The 24,479-nt window shown below is 38.4% G+C and overlaps 1 non-coding gene across 1 annotated transcript; it reads right to left on the bottom strand.

Moving 5' to 3' along the window:
• Positions 1–2,370: 2,370 nt before the first annotated feature.
• On the bottom strand, positions 2,371–2,473 carry LOC113605009 (U6 spliceosomal RNA). The gene has a single exon (XR_003427032.1). It is a non-coding gene; the product is annotated as a U6 spliceosomal RNA (small nuclear RNA).
• Between the last annotated feature and the right edge of the window lie 22,006 nt (positions 2,474–24,479).

The following is a 24,479-nucleotide window of genomic DNA, read 5'->3' as shown; positions in this document are numbered from 1 at the left end:
GCAGCTTTAATCCCTCCTACTCCTGAATGCTAATCAGGCAGGTCACATAGCAGTATTTTGGCCTTCTTCACAGTGTAGAAAAACATGTATTTGTATAAACAACACCTGCAACAATGTATTCTCAGGTTAACTTTCCCAAGTAACCAATCTTATGGAAATTATTAATTTGGCATATCTATTCCTCCTATTCAGTTACTCTAGAAATATTCAGAAATCTAGAATATATGATAATTCACATTACATAATATGCATATATAATTAGGAATACATTTATGATTATATAATTTAAATATACATTTACTATGAATGCAGTGTTATTTCTTTTTCTCTGGTATTCTGTTTGGGAATATCTGAAAAACAGATAACTGAGCTATATATATTAAGTTTAATTAATATTAAACAGCATTGAGTTGGCAAGTCCCGTTTCCTATGCTGGCAAATTTCTGATTTCACGAGTATCTAAACTGGCTTACAAATGGCTGAATATGTGAGGAGTTGTTTCCATTTGGGATCTTTTTGGTAATGCACACACCCTAATAATACAGTTACAATTCCTTAGGATTGTCTGGGTACCCTCTGATTTTATGACACTGATTTTTAGGGAGCCTAGGAAATTGCCCTTGGCAGGACCTAATCCCTCCACACATGTTAACTCACTGAAACATTATCTCTTCATTCTTCAGATCATCTTCTAAGCTATTCATAGCCTGTCAAACAATGTACAAGCAAAACATTGGAATTTTGTTATAGTTCAACAGTTTGATTTTAAGCCTAAATGCTATGCTTTAACTGTGAAGTTTGACTGAGGAGGATTTAAAAGGATGGGTGGGCTTTGTGTACACACACAGCCAAAACTAAGTCTGTTCCACCAATATTAATAGAAATCTTGACCATGTGCAAACCCAGTTGATGATAAACTCAACTCCCTATAACTGAGGTTTGAAAAAAAGAATTTCTTCGTATAAGATCCAGCCCAATTCATTGACGGAAGAATCCTACCATAGAAAAGGGTAATCATGGATGTATTTTATCTGAAAGAGGCATTAGAAATCATCTAATGCTATATTTCTCCAGTTGGTAGGGGAGGGGGACGATAACCGGAATTACCTGGGCTGTGAGGAAGAGAAGAGAGGAGAACTGAGCATATAGAGTTTGACAAACCCCAAAGAGAATCTTTTTAACCTTTCATAATTTATGAATCACTGATCCAAACAATGCTTTGTAGCTCTGGCTACAATTCAAACCATCTGGGGATCTTTCAAAAATCCTACCATCCAGGTCACATTACAGACCAAATTAGAATCTCCGGATTGGACCCAAGCCCAAGTGCTTTAAGGAGTCTTATATGAGAGGTTAGGAATCCATAGGCCCACAGGTAGGGGAAATCTTGCTAACACTGGAAACAGGATAAGTCCCCAGCTCACATTTGAGTAGCCACAAAGAGCTACTTCTCCACTTCTCTCTAGATGCCTCACCAACCAAGGATTACTGTTATCTTTAAATTAGCAATTTTTCTTTAATCATGGTAAAAAACACATATAAAATTTACCATCTTAACTTTTTTTTCTTTTTTGCGGTACACGGGCCTCTCACTGCTGTGGCCTCTCCCGTTGTGGAGCACAAGCTCTGGACGCACAGGATTAGCGGCCATGGCTCACGGGCCCAGCCACTCTGCGGCACGAGGGATCTTCCCGGACTGGGGCACGAACCCATGTCCCCTGCATTGTCAGGCGGACTCTCAACCACTGCGCCACCAGGGAAGCCCCATCTTAACTATTTTTAAGAGTACAGTTCAGTAGTGTTAAGTATATTCACATTGCCTTCTCTAGAGCTTCAGCTTGCGAAACTGAAACTCTATGCCAGTTGAACGCCAATTCCCTATTTCCCCGTCTTTCAGCCCCTGGCAACGACCATTTTATTCTGTTTCTGTGAGTTGGACTACTTTAGATACCTCATGTAAGTGGAATCATTTATCTCTGGGTGATTTATCTCTGGGTGACCGGCTTATTTCACTTAGCATAATGTCCTCAAGGTTTATCCATGTTGTAACATGTGACAGGATTTCCATTTTTTTTTCAAGCTGAATAATATTCCATTGCATGTATATACCACATTTTCTTTCTCCATTCATCTGTCCATGGATATTTGGGTTGCTTCTACCTCTTAGATATTGTGAGTAATGCTGCAATGAACTTGAGTATGCAAATAACTCTTTGAGATCCTATGTTGAATTCTCCTGGCTATACACCCAGAAATGGGATTCCTGGATCGTATGGTATTTCTATTTTTAATTTTTGAGAAATCTCCATTCTGTTTTCCATAGTGGCTGTATCACTTTTCATTCCTACCAACAGCACACAAGAGATTCCAAAAAACATGGAAAGCTTCGTGAATTCACATGTCATCCTTGTGAAGGGGCCATGCGAGTCTTCTCTGTATTGTTTCAATTTTAGTATACATGCTGCTGAAACAACCACTAAATCTTAAAATTTTGAGATGATTTTCAGAACTTATTAACAAATCCCATGTAGGTGGCAGGCTGAGTCTCCCAGATTTATAAAAAAATATAAAATACATGTTTGAATAACTAATTTTATTTTAAGAGAAATCAGATCAATGGTCAAGGAAAAGTTACTAATAGGAAGCCCTCAAAGCATAGTCCCATACCAGAGCATCATTGGAGAACTTGCTAGAAATGCAGACTCTCAGGCCACACCCCAGAAACTTGTTGAATCAGAAATTCTGCAGGTTGGGTCCAGCAATCTGTGTTTTTAAAGCCTTCTAGGGGCTATTGATGCATACTAAAGTCTGAAGCACTGTCTACATTTTGATTTTATTGATCTTAGAAAGAACCCTCTAAGCTCTAATACTTTTCCTATTAATGCTTGAAATGCCAATACGTTTATTCCTTTTTGTTTTATATTAGTTTTTTTGGTTGTTCAATTGCCTGGTCAGTGAAACAGCCTTGCTCTAAGCATCAGTGACTTCAGGATTAAAAGCAGGCTCAGGCAGTAGTTCACACTATAAATTGTAACTATAGTAACTTCTTAGTCATGATGTAAAATGACTAAGTTTGTGAAGTGAGGAGACTAGATCAAAGATGGCAAATCTCTGCCTTACATGCCACCACCACTTTTCCAAAGCCCAAGGCAGACACTGCTAATTGATCAAGACACTCTATACCTCCCAGTGCAGATAGAGTCTCAGAATCTTTCTTAACACAGCCCTACCAAAAAATTAGTTATGTCATGAGATGAAATCCATTTGCTACCAGATAATCTTCATTGCCCCATTTATCTCTGTCTTTAAATAATGTGGACTCCCAATACTATCAATTCTAGGCTGTTCTCTAGAACAGTAAATACTCTGTGAGCTTAGTTTCCTCATCTATAAGATACTACTGATGTTATCTACCTCATGGGGTTTTTAGGAAGATTAAACAAAATAATGCATTTGAACCAGCTAGATCAGCACTAGACAAAAAGTTTTTAAAATGTCATTAAACCTTAGTTCCTGTATTCTTTACTCTTATTTACATTTTTTTTCTGACCACTCACCTTACCCTTGGCTAGCAACCATAGCTGATCAAGCTCAGTGTTTCTCTGAGCAGTATAAGTGCTCCTGGTATTGGCTTGGCCATAATGAGAATTGACTGTTTTCTTAGCCTTTGCCTCTGTTGCAGTGTTTTCCTCACCACTCTGCTTACCAAGTCTGCACATTGATTCAAACAAGTAGCCTTTGGGTGAAAAGGGTACATTTTTACTTCTTATTTAAACTAATCTCACAACAGCAAAATATAAATAATCATCTTCTCCAGCACAAAACTAAACTTTACACACATATAACCAATGTTCTAGTGTTGACTTGATATGTTAATGAGGATGTTTCCCTCTTGGATTAAATGCAAAGAAGTTAAGATTTATTGATGACTATGCATGTGCAAAAGCTTTGTTAGACAATTTGCTATTATATCTGATTTATTCTGCTCAAGAACACTCCGAGATATGGATAACTACACTGTTCCTGATTTACAGATAAGAAAATTGAGGTTCAGAGACCTTAAGAAACATAACTAGTCATAAGCTTAAAAGAAGGATCAGCTACCTAATTTGCAGGGGCTGGTTCAAAATGAAGATGCAAGTCCTCTTTAGTCAAAAAATTATTAAGAATTTCAAGACAAATACTGTAGAGCATTAAGCCAGGCACAGGACCCTCTGAGCGTGGGCTGTGGGCTACTGCACAGGCTAGACGCCCATGAAGCTGGCCCTGCTTGTGTCAGAACTCATTCCAAAACCTATGTCACTTTTCTATTTCATCATATATGAGAGCCAAGTGACTTTTATGGAACCTAAAAGTTTAGAATAGGAAACAATGCTTCTGGGTGCAGTATGGAGTTTTTTTTGAAGTAATCACAAGCAAGCCTCTGTGGCTGTTTACATATAAACCAAAGGGTGACAAAATCTTGGGACTGAAACAGAAATGCCATGGAACCCTCTTCAGTAGGTGCAGTCTACTGGATAAAAATAAATGATGGACTCCATTGCTTCACTTTATTTCCCTCCATCTTATAATTCCAAGAACCCAGCATGGTTCTCTTAGACCCAATGGGATTTTGGATGAATGGATTCATCCAGCAATTCATTAAGTGATGATGAAAAGGAGGCAGAACCTTGGAAGTAGGAACCCTGTAGACCCCACATAGAGAAGCTATAACACTGTTACTGTCAAAAGCCCAGAGGGTGCTGAAAACAAGAGCTTAGAAGAAGAGAAGCAGCTGTGATAGGTACAACGGCCCGAGTGGAGCAGTGAGAGTGCAAATTCAGGGCAGATGCAGGGCGATCGGCATGACTTCATGGGAGAACCTCCTCCCACATTCTCCTACCATGAGATGTGTGTCCTACCATGAGACAAGAAGAAAAGAAAAAGAGTGACCTGGGCTTTGAAACTATGCAGGTCATGGTTGGGGCCCAAGTTGTCATTTTGAATTTCACCCTCCTAGGACTTTAGTGTGACAATTATTTATGATGACACAATTATCCTGTGATGCTTGCCTTAAAAATCTAGCTGCTTCTGCCCCTGATATTCTGAGAATGATAGAAACTGACTGAATCATTAGCGGTTGCCCCAGTCTCACAGGTGTCTTTGTCACCCTCTTCACCAAATCTCACATTTTGTTCTACTTCATGACTGGTGGGTGGGCTGTAACTGACAGAAGAATCTGAATTATCATCTTTTCAAACATAAGTTTAAACTAGGTCTGTATGACTTCATCGGTTTAGGGCAAGGTTAAGAAATATCTGATTTTACCAGATGCAAATTTGCAGAGGTGATGAGAGACAAAAAGATTCTTATTCTTCAGTAAGGGATCTTGCTGAGACACCCAAAGCACCTCAAGGTTTTAACACCTTAAAAATCACTTTCTTCAAGTCCATGTACTGCCTGGTCTCATTAAGATCAGACAGACCCAGGCTAGCATCTCAATCTCGCCACTAGCTGTGTGACCTTGGTCTAATTACTCATCTTTTTTTGGATCTCAAATTTCTCAATGAAGATAATAACTACCATTCAAGCCTGATGTAAAATTAAATGAAATAGTACAAGTGCAAGGGTTTAGTAGAGTCTACGTTCTACTGTAGCTTCTCAAGTAATATTTGCTTCATGATAAGTGATTTCATGAACGGGCAATCAATACATGGAAAAAATGTTTTTTTTTCCTTTTCTTACACATTCTCATTCCAGAGTCACCTAAGACATAAACGTGAAACATAAACACTCTATTTATTCTTACATAGAAATTTATAGTTTATAAAATGAGGCATTATCTCATTTAATCCTTATAGAAGTTCTTGAGTGACAGTTTAGGAAGGGATTGTCATTTCCATTTTATAGAAAAAGAAAGTAGGCTAAGGGCAGTAGTTTTAATTTAATTAACAAATCCATACAATTGAAAGAAGGAAGGAAGGAAGGAAAGGAGGAAGGGAGGAAGGAAAGAAGGAGGAAGGATGGGGCTCAAGTCCAGGCCCTTTAAATTTAAATTCTTTCCATTTTAGAAAACCACCATCCTTGAACACTGAAGCAACCCATCTGTAATCATTGGACCTGATTAATGGCTTAATCTGTCTATGGTATAATTTCTGGAAAACACAAAGGAGACTTTTCATATAAGCCTGTCAGGAAAGATTCAGGCTCAGAAGAAGCAATCTTTTAATCACCTTCAGTTGCGTTATCTCCAAGACGGCTTCTGGTGGATCAGAGATTAGGACACATAGTCATTTCAAATGTGTCATTCTCAGTGTTCTCACCTGCCAGTCAGAACCTAGAACAATTTCAGATGAGACCATGGACAGGTTTATGACGAAGGAATGCTTTTAGATTAGATACCAAAGAGGTGGACTAACTCAGAAATTCCAAGAACACTTGGCTCCCTAAATAGAACGATGGTACTAAGCACTGAAGTGAAAACCCTAAGTACAGTATCCCGTTTAATCTCCCCATATACCTGAAGAGTAGATATTTTTATCCCCATTGTATAAATAAGAATCTGTAGCTCATAGAATTTAGGTAACTTGTCCAAAATTAGTGGCTGAGCTTCAATGTAAACCCCAACTTGTCTGAACCCAAAACCCATGTTTTAACACCTGACCAGGAGTTCTCAACTAGCAGTCCACAGATCAGAGCAGGGCTGACAAGAAAGGAAAAATACAGATATCCCCGTTCCATTCGACCACGAGTATTCTAACTCAGTACATCTGGGATGGAGCCCCTAATTCTGTACCTTTAGCAAATATTCTGGGAAATTATACGGGACAGCTAGGTGTGAAAAGCTTTCCCATGGGCCTCCTCAGGAGACAAATACATATTCCTTAGAGAAATGGTACCTGGAATACTCAGCACTTAGCTGGTGTGATGGGTATGAATTGCTCCTTGACACCCAAGGTGCATGAACAATCCTATTTCTCTATGTTTGCAAATCAATTATGTCCTTTCAAACTCTCACTTAACTATGCTAATGAGTCATTTTGTATGACCTTGGAACATACTAGAAGCTCTCAGGTTTACTCAAAAATTAGGAAGGAGCCTTTTCTTTGGCCCCTCATAGTCATCACCGTTGCTCAATCTGCTGCACTGGTTCTCCTCGTTTGCACAAGCTGCAGAGTCACCAGCCCTTCCTGGAGGCCCTCTGTGGCTCCCTGGCTGTGACCCTGAACTCCTCTTCTTTTAGGACCCCTTTCCCTGTATGCTACTGGGGGTAGTTCTCACTAACTCAAGAAAATCAGAAGTGCAATCATCCTTCCCGATCTCAGAAGAGCTCCCCTAAGCTCCTCCTAACCGACCAAGCGAAGTAGCCCTTTACTCTCAACCCTAGGACCACTGTCCACTTGTCTTTCTCCATATTTTTTCTTTAACAAGGAAATTTAATGATTAACTAGGATGCATAAAATATTTTAGGTCCCAGAATCAACAGATAGCAGTTTTATCTTTTCTGGGAATAAGGTTAGTCTGAAAATGCATGAGTTAGTCTTCTATCCCCAAGGACGAACAGCTACTTCTACAAAGCAATGGGAAACAAAACACAAGTTTGAGTCTTCCTATTCTGCTACATTAAATTGTCCTTAACCCACCTTGGCACTGTTTACAGACTTCAGTGTAAACTAAGACGACATTCAAATCAATGTGCATGTGCTTGGCCATAACAGATGCCTGATACTGAGTGAGCAAAATATGGGAAACAAAACAAATACAAAGTATGGCCCCTTCCCCACAGAGACTTTATAATCCTATTGTGAAATAGCGTATATGTGAAATGACCCTGAACTTTTACACATTGGGATTCCTTTCTTGGTTCTATTATCACTACCTTTGGGCATTCTGAATCTAGGCCTTACATCCTGCCCTCTCCCCGCCAAAAATTAAAACGTTGATATTATGGTTATTCTCTTTACACTATAAGATAAGGTGTGGCAAGGTACTTTGAAAGCTGTAAAATTTTATACTAAAGTACCAGAAATTCTTAAAAGTCAGGGGGAAAAGTAGAGAGTTTTATCACTGCAATATGCAGTCACCTCACTTCTGGCTTCATCTTATCTTTTCTACCCTAATTTCTTCTTTGCTCCACGGTCCTCATCCTCTTAGGCTTATCTTTATTCACAGGTGGCATTGTTTTCTATGTAAAAAATCCCAAGTATTGACCTAAAACAATAAAACAGCCAGTTATTTTACCAGCAAAATAGGTTTATTCAGGTACAACAAAGAATTGCAATTTGAGATACAATCTATGGCAAATCACAGGCAAGTCAAGAGAACCGAAGGAAAGGAAAATTCTGTTATAGAGGAGAAGGGAGAGTTGAGAGGGGCAGTTATAAAGAGTCCATCAGAGGAAACTGGGGGTTTGAAGTGAGGTGGCTTTTCATTGGCTCAGTTGTGACAGTCTCTCTTTAGCTTGCTTGTTGCCAGTCAAGAAGAAATTCTTCCTTCCTCCTGCTGGCTAGTAAAGTAGTAACCTCTGGAATGTTTCTTTTTCAAGTTATATAGATTTTCTTGAGTTGGCCTAAAGTACATTAAGCATTCCACCCCCAAACCCTAACAGAAACAGTGATATTATAAATACAAATTTTCTCTAATGCTAGTTCGCACATGCCAGGCTCCTAGCAGGGACCCTACACTTCGCCTGTGTTATCTCACTCAACCCTCACAATAATGTTATGGAGTCAAAACATCACACATTTTCTCAAGATTGAGCAAACTGCACTTCCAAGAAGTTAGAAAATTTGCCCCGAGGCATACAAGTGATTTGGAACCCAGGTACATTTATGCAGAAAACCGCAATGCCTTTCTCACTCTGCGACTATAGACACCTATTATTACATCTAGTTTTCAAACAGCCTATGGTTCTTATCTTTTGCTGGTCACAATTCAAAATGCTTTACAAATATTAATTTATTTAATACTCGTAACCACTTATTAGGTAGGTGTTATTAATATCCCCATTTTAAAAATTAAATAACTGACTTCATTTTCTGAGTCTATGACTCATTTTCTAAAAACAATTTCTAAGAGTCCCAGACAGCTCTAGCAGACACTGATTCAATAACAGACAATATACCTCCAAGGTCAAACTCACCAGGCCTGGGCTTGAGACAAGGCCATTTTGAAGACTGGGCAAAATCCTTTGAAGTGGCTTCTATAAAATTCAATAAAACAAAAACAAATCAAATTAAATTTTCCTTGTAAAAATTATGGCAAACAGAGAGAGGACATCAGCTGACATTTGTGCAAGTTGCTATTTTAATACATATTCATTTGAAAGGGTGCCTGAAAATATAATAAAAGTGAAAGGATCCAAGAAGCTTCTGTCAAAAGTACTCAGTCTTTCTTTCCTCTTTTCACTTAACAAAAAAGGGAAAAGAAAAAAGAGGAGGAAAAAAAAGCAGGGAGGGAGGGAAAGAGAAAGAAAAAGAGAGAGAGGAAGGAAGGAAGGAAGAAAGAAAGGAAGGAAGGAAGGAAGGAAGAGACAAAAGAAATCAAAGAAAAATTAAAGAAAGAAGTGAAATAATATCCCTTCCAGAAGCTAATGAGATATATGAAATAAGCAAAATATCAAGTGTAATATCCTAGACTTAGTGTCAGCTAAGATCAAGTCTTTCTTCCATCCCTCAAGAACTGTATGACCATTGACAAGTTACTTAACCAGTTTAAGTATCAGTTTCTTTACCTGAAAAATCAGAACAATATCTGATTTATAGGATTTTTGTGCGATTAAATTAAATAATGGATGTGAAGAGTCTAATACTGTGCCTCACACGTAACAGGTAGGAAATAGAAGTTAATCCTTTGTCATCCACTCGCTAGATGTCTCAAATCATGGTAAAACTGGAGAATTGACTGTACCTACTCTAACAAAGTGAGACTTGAGGACATAAAAAAATACAAATGGAAAGCCTTACTTAACCATCACCACAAAAATGGTATTTGGATGCCCATTCTCAAAACTAGATGGAATCAGATGATCTCTAGAATCATTACTGCCCTGTAGGAAATATTGATCCCTCCCAGATGACCCATTCTAACTATTTCAGATTTCTTAAAACAATGAGCAGAGGAAAAGATGGTCAAGACTGGTACATCCTGGATATTCTAAGCACTGTCAACACATAAAAATAATAAGTATGTCTTGAGAGTTTCCTCAGTAACATTGTCCTGTCACATAAAATATCAACATCATAGTCTATAAATTGCATTCTTCTTTCCATTTATAAGGCATGGCCTGTCTCCTAAATGTTGGAGACTTCCACAGGGAGGAAGTCCGTAATTAACCTATTTACTCGAGAACATTCTCACTTTACATCCTTCAGTCAACATTTCTTTTTTACCAAACAGATTTCACTCCGAAAGATTCTGCTTTCGAATTCAGACTCTTTTAGTTACTAGCTTTGGGCACATTAAATAACCTTTCTTGGCTTCAGTGTTCTCATTTAAAATGTGGAGTTAAGACTATTGTCTTCATAGGGAATCAAATGAGCTAATACGTCAAAATGCCCATCAAAGTGTCTCAGCACACGTTCATTACTCAGTATGTGTCAGGTACTGGTTTATTTATATTATTACTTATTGTCATTTCTGAGTTGTGTTCCTTATTAATCATCTCAAATAAGTCCATTCTGAACTCATGTCTCCATGCCCCAGACACCATAGCTAAAATCCTGCCCTTCTGAGATAATTTATGGTAACTGATCTAACTTCTGATCAGGTCCTTCAACTAGAGCTTCTGAAGGAACTGTCAGTTGGCTCTCAGTATCCGCGGGTTCTGCATCCGCAGATCCAACCAACTGCAGATCCTAAATATAGTACATGATTTGTGGTTGGTTGAATCCGTGGAACCCGTGGAAATAGATGGAGGACTAAGGGACTTAAACAGCGGGAATTTTGGTATGAAGGCAAAGATGAGGGTGTCCTGGAACCTATCCCTGGCAGCAGATACTGAAGGATGACTGTACTTGGAAATTTGTTCGGAAGAAAAGGCCCTGTCTGGGGTTTAAGCAAGGTTAAGAGCTAGAAATAAATGTATTCTCACTAACCTTGGAAAGGGAGACATGACGGTTCAACTCATTGGTTAATAATCAGGAAGAAAGTGCAGGTAGCTAGGATGACTGATTTGCAGATTACTGAATTCCTCAGGTTATTCTGGAAGAAGGATGGCCACAAGGAGAACTAAGAAGACTAAGACATTAAGCCGTGCAGAAACAAGTACATAAGGTCACTCACGGTGTCAAGAATAACATAAATGACATGAGCATGACATGTGCATTCTGGATTTTGAAGAGCTTATGATTCTGTTCATGCATTCTAATGGCATCCTTGAGATAACTAAAATGTCTCAAAAACTAGTGAGCGATGTGTCAAAGCAGATAATAGAGATGTCAGCTTTCTGTATAAGAGCCATCAAAACAGTGACTAAGATTTAAGGGTAGAAGTGATTTTCTTCTTCCCTGGTCAATTGATGAAATGACAGTGACTTCTCACTAGCGTATGCTCAATAAAGTATAAGCTTAGGAAAGGAGAGAGGGGGCAGGGGAGGAAGGAAGCTGGGCTGTTTGAAAGACAATAGCCCAGTAAATTCTACCCTAAACTGCTGCAAAGACCTAGTTTTACCTCTTCTTCTTATGATAGAAACAACTTTCAAAAATGCTAAAGTAATTCATGTTCTTCCCTGATTAAAACACTTCAGAAAGGTCACATTTCATGGGATGGACAGTCTTTTGTGACCTATCTTTCAATCATCTGATGTGCAGTTTTTCATGAACTTTGCAGAAAAAATTAATTGACCTCCCTGTCTTGTCTCTACCTTTTATCCATATCTGTTCCATGTGTTTCTCCAGGATATTTTTGAAATTTTTGTGTCCTGGTTCATGGTACCAATAGGCTCACTCCTACATGTTAAACCGTATATGATGATGTATCAGTTAAGAGTATAGGCACTGGAATCGGATCACATGAATATGAATGCCAGTCTGCCAGTTACTAGCAGTGGGACTTTTGTCTAATGAGTTAACATTCGTGCCTGAGATTCCTAATCAGTAAATCAGATATAATGATAGTACCTGACTCCTAGGATTTTTGTGAGTGTTTAATGGGCTAATACATGTAAAGTTCCTAGTAAAATAAATGTTATTATTTCATGTTTAATAAACACAGTCATCATAGAGTCAGGTCATTGTGGTGGTTCTGGGGAAAGAACATGGGCCCCGGTGCCATGAAGACCAGAGTCTGAAGCCCAGCTCCTCTGCTAACCAGCTACTTGCCAATTGACAACATCCTTAGCATCACTGCACCGTTTCATTTATACAGTGGAGATGAAAATATCTGTAATACACCATTTGGGAACATAATTAGATCAAACCACAGTAAGATGTCACTTCTCACTTGTTAGAATGACAATTAACAAAACAAAAGATAAGTGTTGGCCAGGATGTGGAGAAAAGGGAACTTTTATACGCTGTTAGTGGGCATATAAATTGGTGAAGTCACTATGGAAACCAGTATGGCGTTTCCTCAAAAAACCGAACTACTGTATGAAACAGCAACATCGCTTTATTTTTCTTTTTTTAATTTAATTTTTATTTTATATTGGAGTATAGTTAATTTACAGCAATCTCACTTTTGAGTGTATATCTAAAGGAATTGAAATCAGGGTCTTAAAGAGATATCTTCATATCCATGTTTATTGCACCATTATGCATAACAGCTAAGACATAGAAGTAGCCTAAATAAAAAGAAGGAAATCCTACCATTTGTGACAACATGAATGAGCCCTGAGGACATCATTCCACATGACATAAACCTGACAGGGAAGAACAAGTACCACATGACCCCACTAACATGAAGAATCTAAAATATTCAAACACATAGAAGCAGAGTAGAATGGTGGTTAGCAGGGGGTGGGAGAGGGAGGAAGCAGAGATGTTGGTCAAAGTGTACAGTTTTAGGTATGCAAGATGAACGAGTCCTACAGACCTACTACATATGATCGTACATATGCACGGCATAGTGCCTATATCATATACTTAAAAATTTGCTAAGAAAGCAGATCTTATGTTAAAAGGAGAAGGTTTTTTGCTTAAAGCCTGGCCCTGTGATGGCCAAAGACCATAAGTAAATTAGTGTTGGTGAATTAGTCTTCTTATGAGATATGACTCTGAATAACTTATAGATAAGCCTTGGCAGGTGAAAGTTCATGCACGAACTCTGAGCAGACCTCTGGTCAACCAGCAGATGAACAGTGCAAGATGGTCTTCTTTCAAGGCTGATGGCTGTATGAGGGGGAACAGGGGAGAAAAAGGAGAAAGAAATAATTCCCCACTCAGCTTCTTCTCTGCAACCCTTCGCACTTCTGTGGCTGGGGGAATTGATTTCTGCATTTTTCTGGGTGACTGAGCCAAGTGTCAAAAGCCAAGGGCCCTTTGCCTATGACACCGGATAGCCAATTAATTGATCTAATATCAATCTTTGTTATAATTGTTTCTTATTTATCTCTTCCTTATTCTGAGTTGTTATGCTGACTCGAGAACCAATCAGGGAATATGTAAGAATTTGGTGGGTTTGCCTGACCCATTCCCCACCTTATCTCACAGGTTAGTGACGGCTCCAGGGAGAAAATTGAGGTATTTAAGGGTGGTTGGCAGTGGAGTCCATTTGATGAATAGTAACGATGTCAGGAATAGGTGAGTAAGGTGAATTCAGAAGGCATATAGGTAAGAACAAAGACAGTGAGTAGTAAAATGCTCTCTATCTAGCCTGGGCAGTACTGGGGAGGTTAGAGAGAAGGAGAACATCTAAGGCACTGCCAATAGGTAGGTTTTGATTCATGTCATTTCATTTTCAGCAGTGCTTTGCCTGGGTAGTTTACATCTCTCCAAACTGCCATTGCTTATGTGTACAAATGAGACCAAACTAATATCTAGTGTTCCAACAACTGTTACCCCATGCATTAAGGGGGTATTGTTAATACAAGCTGTATGACCCTCTCACATTTGTGCTATTTTGTCTTCTGGAATCCTCAGCTTGCTCGTGAGAAAGTAGTCATTCTACTAATAAATGATGACCTCCATGTTTTCCCACTGGCTACCACTGGGCTTGCTAAGGTCTCTACAGTATCCCTGGGAGCTTCTTGGGACACTAGGTTCCAGTAGCTTTAACAAGCACTATGACTATTTATGCTATTGATTCCCAAGTCTGATCATTGCCACTGTTGCTCTGAGCCTCAGATATGAAGGTACAAAAGTTCCATGATGGGCTTTACAGTAGAGCAGAAACACAGGTCTTAGACGAAATTATTCTTTCTATTAAAATAATAAGAATTTAAGTATCTCTTGCCTTCAAATGTGTCAAACCTGAGTTCATAAAAACTGGGCTTGGAAACAAATGCAGAATATGGACGTCATGTTGTGTTTTAGATTCCTCTTCCCTTCTCACATCCAAGACTTTGTTATTCGGCCAAGTTTATCTACCTGCTGCTTCCCTCAAGAAGCTCTTTCCTCAGTTTTCTCCCAGATGTTTCTTATTCTCTAATGCAGACCTATTGTAGCTTTCTAAGCTTGCTTTAATTTCCAGTCAAAAGAGGTTAGTCTAAAAATAGAACTCTTACTCAGCTATTGTTTAACAGATGGAATTACCAATAAATAAAAGCAATTTAGGGAGAACCCAGATAACATTTATATCAATACAAAATTTAATATAGGAAAATTAGTTCTAAACACTGTTCAGGAGACTGCTTGTAGCTAAGCCTTTTGGCTAGGCAAAAAGTGAAGGACAATACATTTTTTTCAAGTATTCTCTAAACATTTTCACATATAATGTATGCATACAGTTTGAAAACTTTTGAGGAAAGATCTTAAATGCAGTTCATTTTAGTAGATCTTTTGGACAAGGTCAACTAAAGAGAGTGACACTAGTTCTTACTGTACAGGGGAAAAAAATGATGTAGGCAATGGAGAAGGAGCTGAAACCTATTCCCTGTCCCTCTAAGTGCACCCTCAGAAGAAATTTATGTTTATGAAGGGAAAGTGATGAAGCCAGCCAAGACTCTGTTGAACACCAGATCTCTTGCACTCTGAATTAGACATCAGATAAATTTTTAAAAATCATTTCAAAAGCCCTCCAAGTGACCTAACATACTGGCACTCACCCATAGTGCTTGTCAAAACCCTTGTCTGGATATCAGCTCTGCCGTGGGTCTTCCTGACAGCAGTATGGCATCTTGTATAAGGATGAGGGAGCTTTACCAAGTGCATCTGAGAAATCAATGAGAGTGCAAAAGGAATTTACTGGACCTGCCCTTATCAAGATGGCTCCACTGCCAGTCTTACATCAGCAGGGCTTTTGGTTGCCAAATGACATTTGAGGTCCCTATTTCACCTGTCCCTACTTGATGACCTTTACCAATTACGATGTAATGGCTTCTCAAACTCTTTGCCAAAGAATAAAAAAGGATTTTCAAGTTCACTTTTACAAATGAACACATTGTAAAGGTAAAAGGAGGAGGGTGAGAGAAAATGTCCATGAGATTTCCCTTTACCAATGACACTGAAGTCTCCTTTCTTCCCCCATTAAGGTGGCACCATCTTGCGCCATCTATTCTCTGAGCATCCAAATTCAAACCATTAGTTGAGAATGAGCTTGTAGCTGCCCCATCCATGAAGCCCTGTCCAATCATTCCACCACCATTAATTTCAACTATTCATGGAAAAACGTGAGCAGACAGGGCACAGCTTACCACCTAACTCTAAAATATGTACTGCCTCTTTTCTGTGAGTTAGTCCTTTTTTCATGTCTATGTTGAATAAACTTGAGTCAGGAGCTGTATGATATGAAAAAGGAGTATGTCAAAGTGGAAATACTATAGGATTTGGAGTCAAGGAGACATAGGTTTGCAAAAGAAAATAGAAAATTGGCCAAAATGTTTTTTAGAAAACGTGTGCACATTAAAATGTAATACCTTGGACAAAATAACCAAAATACAAAAAATTTTCTTTTGCATCCCTCTGAGGCAACAATATTGGTTTTCTATAATTATCCAAACATACATATAATGGGAGGATTTCTACCATGTATTCATTCAACTACTATTTATAAGGTATCCATGCTGCCACTACGGGCACCATGAGTATTAAAAGTCTTTTAAGAACAGCTCCTTCTCTTGAGCAACAAATAATCCAGCAGGAAAAATAATAAACTGCTCCCATTGACCACACTAGTAGGTTCTTTGTGAGAGGTACAAGGTGTCAGGGCTATAGTTGTCATGGATGGGTTCCCTGGGAGGCAGACAATGAGAGGGAGTTTGGCACCCAGGATGTTTATTAAGGATCACTCTTACAGTCAAGCCCTCTGGAGAAGGAAGGAAGCAGGAATGGACAGAGGGAGGATCAAGATATAATATTCAACCTACAGCAGTCTTCAGTGAACACTGTGGGAATCTCTAGAGCTAGGACGGCCCTTCAGTACAGCCCCCTGTTGGAAAGAGACAGCTAAGACTATAAACCCAGCTTCAGTCATTCATTGAAGGTGGGCAGACCAGAAGGGATGTGAACTCAGGTAAGTCGGCTCTCTTCAGCTGGCATAACCCTGAAAGGCCTATAGCTGAGCGCCATATGCTGGCAACTCTCCCAGCAGCTAGGAAAGTATATCCTTGCTTGAAAGGGAATCTGGGCATTACAGAATCCATCAAACATGGGGATGAAGAGACAGTGAGTGTGTACAATGCATCTGCAAGCTTGATTGAGCAGGGAAGGAGGAAGGACAGTGACCAGAAGATGTATGCTTGAGGGGGGATTTCTTTTCTGGTAGTGTTGTTCTTCTTTGCAGGATTTTAGTTCCCCAACCAGGGATTGAACCCGCGCCCTCGGCAGTGAAAGCGTGGAGTGTTAACCCCTGGACTGCAGGGAAATTCCCTTCATTTTTCTATTTTAAGATGAGAGAAGCCAGTACAGAGGAAGACGTTGACGATATAGGAGACGAGAATATAATTATCAAAATAAAGCAGACTTATTTCTCTTTCCTCCATATCCATGCAGAAACTTTTCCACCTCAGTTATAGCACTTAGTCCATTATAATATGCGTAGTCTCCCCAGATCTACTGTGATCTACACAGAAATAGAAACCCGAACAATTTTCAAATTGTATCGTCTATATTTAGAACTGTAGACAGCACATAGTTAGCATGTAACTACTGAGTCACTGAACTGAACATTAAAAAATGGAAAAACATAAACCCCTTGAATATTATTTTATTAGTTAACTTAAATAAGAAGCGTCTAAATATTATTTGTTTTTTAAAGTAATAATATTTCCTACCTACTGTATAAATGCATCTTTCAGCTGGCGTGGGACAGGGGAAAACACACAGATGTTTCTTGCCATAATTATGTTAGATAATTAAGACGTAGATTCTGGAGGCCCCCGGGACCTATCAGCTTGTCAACTCACTACACGAATTTAAAAATCCAAATTAATACATACACAGCCCAGGAGTTGATATATACAATGAGATTTTGAAACATCTCAAATTGTCTTAACAACTTTCTTCTTTATAATGCCTTTTTCTTCCTTTGAAGTATCTGCTGTGAAAGATGATTAACACACAGCTTATTGGATTGGAAACCAAATAAATCCATGTTGTTTTCTTTAAACCCAGAAGGCTCACAAGGAAGAACTTTTACAATATTTATTTATCTTTAATAATCTCCAATGGACAGATCTTTGTAGTTGAGCTGTCAAGGGACAGCAAAGAAAGAGGGAAACTCTTCTTATCGTTAACTTTCACGGGGCCTTTATTTCTTGTTAGCGTTTGTATTGTCTGTTTCCTCTGTGGCTGAGATGAAAAGCAGCATTACAAGAAAGATTTGTTTATGGCTTACATTCCTGGAGCACTGGAGGAGAGTAAAAGAAGGCATTATTAATGGACGAGCATCATTCCAGATTCTCGTAATTCTCCATAAAGGCATCTAATTCAGTCTAATATGTGATAAAAGAACACCAATTAGTGAAGAGAATCTTTAATATGAGTCTGTGCAACACTCACCCTTTGGGGAGTCCATGATTATATAAATCTCTGATTCCATATCGAGGGGTTTGGATATGTGCCAAACAACAGCAAAATACAAAACAGACTGTTTCATTCCAAGTATTAGACCCTCAACACTTACATTTCAAGAAGGAGAAATTGCAGTAAATAACTGCAGTGTATTTGGGGAGGTTTTGGATGCCAGTCCTAAACACAGCTCAGGATTTATCTATTAAAATGGAAGGAACGGTTGAAACTTCTCCATGACTGCTGCAAGATAGAAATTGAGAGCCAGAACATCAAGCCATTGTTTAATCAACCCATTAGAATTTATACAAGTTCCTGGTCAACTTAAAGTTGTCCCTTTGAGAAGCTACCAACTTAATCTCACAAAGTTGCATTACTGAGGACATTTTGGGTGTCCTTCTTCTGCAATTCTTTTTAGAGCATGTAACACATTCTTTTAAATAACTTCTGGGGCAATAACTAGATCTTCATGCTCAAAAGGTGGATTTATTTTCTGAAGTTTCTTATCCATTTGAAAGTGTCAAAAGTCACTCAGAGCTGAACTTGCACAAAAAGCTGGGTGACCACGGTAGGTTACAACTCCAATCTGATTTCAGTTTTATGGACTGAATTACTTAGAACCTGGCCAACAGGGTAACTGCCAAAGGGGGATGGCAGAAATAGCCTGAGTGAGGGAAAGGCAACAATGTGTGGTCTGTCCAGGAGAAGTACTTTGGAAGAAGAAAAAAAAGCTGTTTATGAGCCCAGGCGTGCTTGTTGAAAAGCACTCTTGTTCATTCATTCACTAATTTAGCAGCATGTTCAGCAATCAGTATCACCACCTACCAAGCTTTGAGCACAGTTCTAGGAGCTGAAAACATTCAAACAATTAGGACCCAGCCGCTTCCCTGGAAGGTTCACAGTCTAGTTGGGTGCATATATATTTATAATTGTTATATCTTCTTCTTGGATTGATCCCTTGATCATTATGTAGTGTCCTTCCTTGTCTCTTGTAACGTTCTTTATTTTAAAGTCTATTTTTTCTGATATGAGTATTGCTACTCCAGCTTTCTTTTGATTTCCATTTGCATGGGATATCTTTTTCCATCCCCTCACTTTCAGTCTGTATGTGTCCCTAGGTCTGAAGTGGGTCTCTTGTAGACAGCATATATATGGGTCTTGTCTTTGTATCCATTCAACAAGCCTGTGTCTTTTGGGTGGAGCATTTAATCCATTCACATTTAAGGTAATTATTGATATGTATGTTCCTATGACCATTTTCTTAATTGTTTTGGGTTTGTTTTTGTAGATCCTTTTCTTCTCTTGTGTTTCCCACTTAGAGAAGTTCCTTTAGCATTTGTTGTAGAGCTGGTTTGGTGGTGCTGAATTCTCTTAGCTTTTGCTTGTCTGTAAAGCTTTTGATTTCTCCATCGAATCTGAATGAGATCCTTGCCGGGTAGAGGCATCTTGGTTGTAGGTTCTTCCCTTGCATCACTTTAAGTATATCATGCCACTCCCTTCTGGATTGTAGCATTTCTGCTGAGAAATCAGCTGTTAACCTTTTGGGGGTTCCCTTGTATGTTATTTGTCATTTTTCCCTTGCTGCTTTCAATAATTTTTCTTTGTCTTTAATTTTTGCCAATTTGATTACTATGTGTCTCGGCCTGTTTCTCCTTGGGTTTATCCTGTATGGGACTCTGTGTGCTTCCTGGACTTGGGTGGCTATTTCCTTTCCCATGTTAGGGAAGTTTTCAACTATAATCTCTTCAAATATTTTTTCCGGTCCTTTCTCTCTCTCTTCTCCTTCTGGGACCCCTGTAACGTGAATGTTGTTGTGTTTAATGTTGTCCCAGAGGTCTCTTAGTCTGTCTTCATTTCTTTTCATTCTTTTTTCTTTATTCTGTTCCACAGCAGTGAATTCCACCATTCTGTCTTCCAGGTCACTTATCTGTTCTTCTGCCTCAGTTATTCTGCTATTGATTCCTTCTAGTGTATTTTTCATTTCAGTTATTGTATTGTTCATCTCTGCTTGTTTGTTCTTTAATTCTTCTAGGTCGTTGTTAAACATTTCTTGCATCTTCTCTATCTTTGCCTCCATTCTTTTTCTGAGGTCTTGGATCATCTTCACTCTCATTATTCTGAATTCTTTTTCTGGAAGGTTTCCTGTTTCCACTTCATTTAGTTATTTTTCTGGGGTTTTATCTTGTTCCTTCATCTGGTACATAGTCCTCTACCTTTTCATCTTGTCTATTTTTCTGTGAATGTGGTTTTTGTTCCACAGGCTGCAGGATTGTAGTTCTTCTTGCTTCTGCTGTCTGCCCTCTGGTGGATGAGACTATTTAAGATGCTTGTGGAAGTTTCCTCCTGGGAGGGACTGGTGGTGGGTAGAGCTCGCTGTTGCTCTGGTGGGCAGAGCTCAGTCTAAATTGAACTACTTTGTAAGCCTCCTATAGAACTGTCATCCAGGGATGTCTTTTCATTGGCTTAGTGAACTCAGCTATTTTTCAGATTCCCTGTCTTGTTCCACTTATGATGTCTTTCATTTTGTTTGTGTCTATCCATTTGTTTTGAGAATAAATCCTCTTGTAATTTTTAAAGAGATATTAACTTAAGATCATGAATATCTGAGTTATCTTTACATTGCTCTCAGACCTGAATGATGGTTTATGTAGCATAGAACTCTCAGCAGTTCTACTTGGAGAATGTCGCTTAATCTTTGTACCTCAGTTTCCTCATCTGAAAATGTATTTAATTATAATAATTATACCAACTTCAAAGGATTGTTGAGAGGATTAAATGTGATAATTTATATAACGCATTTAAAAGAATGCCTGGCTCATGGCATTCAATAGATATTTGTTCTTAGTGTAATAGTTCATTTCCTCTCAGTACTTTGAGGGCCCCTCTTCATTATCTTCTAGCATCTAGTATTGCTGTTCTGATTCCAGTATGATTTTTGTTCCTTTGCAAGTGATTTATTTACCTTGGAAGCTCTAGAATTATCTTTATCCTAGGGTCTATGAAATTTTATGAGAGTTTATCAAGGTCTGTGTCTCTTTTAATTCTCCCTATTTGGTACTTGTGTATTTCTTTAGCTCTAAAATTAATTTATGTGTTTAAAAAAATAATTTTCTCCTTTCCATTTTTCTTGATCTACTTTAAAATCTTATTAATAAAGTATTGGATGTCTACTTGACTCTATATATCTCTAGCCTTATTCTTAATATCTTCTCCTCTGTCATTTTACTCTTTGCCCTGGGAGATTTTCTCAATATTATAAGCTCTACCATTGAATATTTTAGTTTGGAAATAACATTTAAATTTCTAAAGATGTTTTTGGTCTCTGAAAGTTCCATTTTCCCAGGAGCATATTCTGGTTTTATACAAGTGGTATCTCCTACAACCTCTCTGCAAATAGCATTTGGAATATTTTCTATTGTATTGTTTGCTCCTGTATTAATCTGCTCAGACTGCCATAACAAAACACCACAGACTAGCTGGTTTACACAATTAAAATGTATTTTTTCACAGTTCTGGAGGCTAGAAGTTCAAGGTTAGGGTGCCATCAGGAGTGCTTTGTGGTGAGACCTCTCTTCCTGGCTTGTAGAAGGCTGCCATCTCTCTGTGCCTCTTCTCTGTGCATGTGTGTGAAAGGAGATAGTTCTCTGGTGTCTCTTCCCTTTCCTGTAAAGACATCAGTCCTATCAGATTAGGTCCCCACCCTTTTGACCCATTTAACTGTACCTCCCTAAAGGCCCTATCTCCAAATACAGTCAGGTTGAGAGTTAGGGCCTGAACCTATGAATTTGGAGGAAATACAATTCAGTCCATAACACCTCCTATTCCTTAATTTTTCTCTTTTTCTGTGCTATCAGTTGATTGCCTTTCTTGGCCCATTCCCCCCTGTACTGTTGGTTTTTCTCAAATACTTAGTGACCCTGAGTTGTCTCTTCATACTTGTCAATAAAGGTCTGGGTTGATCAATATCTTTAACTAGTCCTTGTTTCCTTCTTGTTGCATAGAAGGGTTTCCTTATCCTGTCTTCCGAATGGGAGGGCTGATAGCAAGCTCTATGAACTTGAGAGTTCATGGATGGGGAACCTATAGGCAGGCAGATTACACCTCCCCATCTTACTGTACAATATCAAAACAAGTGAAAAGGGCTGACTGGTGGCCCCCCAAATATATTTCCACCTCCCAGGCAGAAGCTTGAATTTAGATTTAGCATGATTTCAAGAAAACAAGTACTGACTATGTATTTTAAGGCTAAATTTTTTTTTAAGTACAGAAATAGGATACCCTAGTTAGTAGAGTTTTTACAGGAGTATGAGTTGACTTGAGCTTGGTTTTAACAAAATAAGTATTGAACTATGTATTCTAAGGCCAAATACAAAAAAGAACTCTACACAAATATTATACTCTAGTTAGTAAGCTCATTTTTCACAGGGGTATGGTTGGCAGTTTTGAAACTACTTATGTATATTCTGGGATTGAGCAAATAAGTTAATATATCATAGATAATGAGAACCAGGTTTATTGCTAGAGAAACAAGTTATAAATAAGGAAAGGGAGAAGGCTAGCATGCATCCTGTGGTATTGGGCTGTATATATCAGTATAAACTCATGGTTTGTAAATACGTATATAAAGATAGATAAAGAATAGATATAACTCTGTCCACTGAGAGGATCAGAAACAATGACACACTAATACCAATGAGAAGCTCTTGATTTCCAAATATCATTCTCTAAGCCTTAGAGAAATGGTCAAGGGGCTGCAGAAGGAAAGTACAAGCTGTGACTCTAATAGCTTGTGGTGTGAAAAAGTAAGAAAGTGCTCAAAAAATGACAGAGACAATTAAAAAATTCACAGAAGCCAAACTGATGGGGCTCCATAAGGCCAAATCTGGGGCAATTTGAGGATCAAATACACAATGATGGAATGGATTGTAATCCATAGAATAGAGTAAGAGTCCATGAGTACGTAGTGATATAAATAAATAATAGAATAAATAAAGAGGGGAGGAAAAGGTCTTCCCTACAATAGCATTCCAACTAATAAACATAGAATGAATAAAGGAAATAGCAAATCACCACATGGCAAATATCACAGTAATGATTATTTTAGACCAGTATCATCTATGAATGTTAAAAATGAGTGGGTGAACACATGATGAAAAACAAGATAGTGATACAATCTTAAATTATTTCCCAGAAAGATACTTATTAATTGCCAAGAGAAAATAGTTACTATGCAGTGGAGAAACCTGGCAGTCACCACCATAACAAAGTGATCATAAATACACTACCATGTGTAAAATGGATAGCTGGTGGGAACCTGCTGTATAGCACAGGGAGCTCATCTCTGTGCTCTGTAATGACCTAGATGGGGGGGGGAAGTGGGGGAGGGAGGTCCAAGAGGAAGGGGATATAGGTGTACATACAGCTGATTCACATCATTGTACAGCAGAAACTAACACAACATTGTAAAGCAATTTTACTCCAATTTAAAAAAAAAAAAGTGATCAACGTTAACATTTTGCAAACATATCAACATCATTTGCCTCCAGATTCAGTGCACTGAGAAACACATAACACCATTTGTGCACTATTCTTGCCCAAAAGGCATAAGGTAAATTTAATCATAAGGGAGTATCAGACAAATCAGACTGAAGTACATCTACAAAAATAATTAGAGAATACTCTTTGAAAGTGTGAAGATCATAAAAGAGAAGGGAAGACTGAGGAACGGTCACAGGTTGGAGAGACTAAGGAGACATGACAACTACATGCATTGTGTGATCCCCAGACTCAACCTTGGACTAGAAAAAGGAAATTAGTGGCAATATTGGTGAAATTTGCATAAGGTCTGTGTATTAGTACAACCTATAGTATTGTATCTGATAATTCCCTGGTTTGGGCCATGTACAGTGCTATGTAAGATAATGACATCTGTGAAATTTTAGTGAATGGTTTATGGGACTTTTTGGTACTTCTTTTGCAATGTTCTGTTATTCTGATGTTGTTTCAAAATGAAAATAAAAATTAAAAATAAATCATCAATGGATAAATGAACTGTAGAACATCCAGACAATGGAATATTCCTTACTGCTGAAAAGAAATGAGTTATCAAGCCATAAAAAGACTTTAAAAATATCAGTTCATTCCCAAGACTTTATCCAAATCACCATCATCTGTCCTAAATGATGACAATAACTTCTCTGATGTCTTTGTACCGTGCCAATCTATCTAATGGCAAATTGTGTTTCACCACATTCCTTTCTCTGACTTGTTCTGGGTTAGGGTTGACCACCGGAGAAATAAGCAAAATTTGGAAGGCAGAAGGAAATCAGCGGCCATTATGCCCTAAGAGTTGGTGTAGAGAGTTAGGTGCTGGTGCATCTTGTGCATCTAGCTGCT

The sequence above is a fragment of the Aethalodelphis obliquidens genome, unplaced genomic scaffold, assembly GCF_003676395.1.
Source record: "Aethalodelphis obliquidens isolate GAN/ISIS:26980383/991018 unplaced genomic scaffold, ASM367639v1 scaffold41, whole genome shotgun sequence".
In the NCBI taxonomy this organism is placed as follows: Eukaryota; Metazoa; Chordata; class Mammalia; order Artiodactyla; family Delphinidae; genus Aethalodelphis; species Aethalodelphis obliquidens.
The sequence above is the reverse complement of the archived record's forward strand: the minus strand, read 5'-3'. Positions and strand labels throughout refer to the sequence as shown.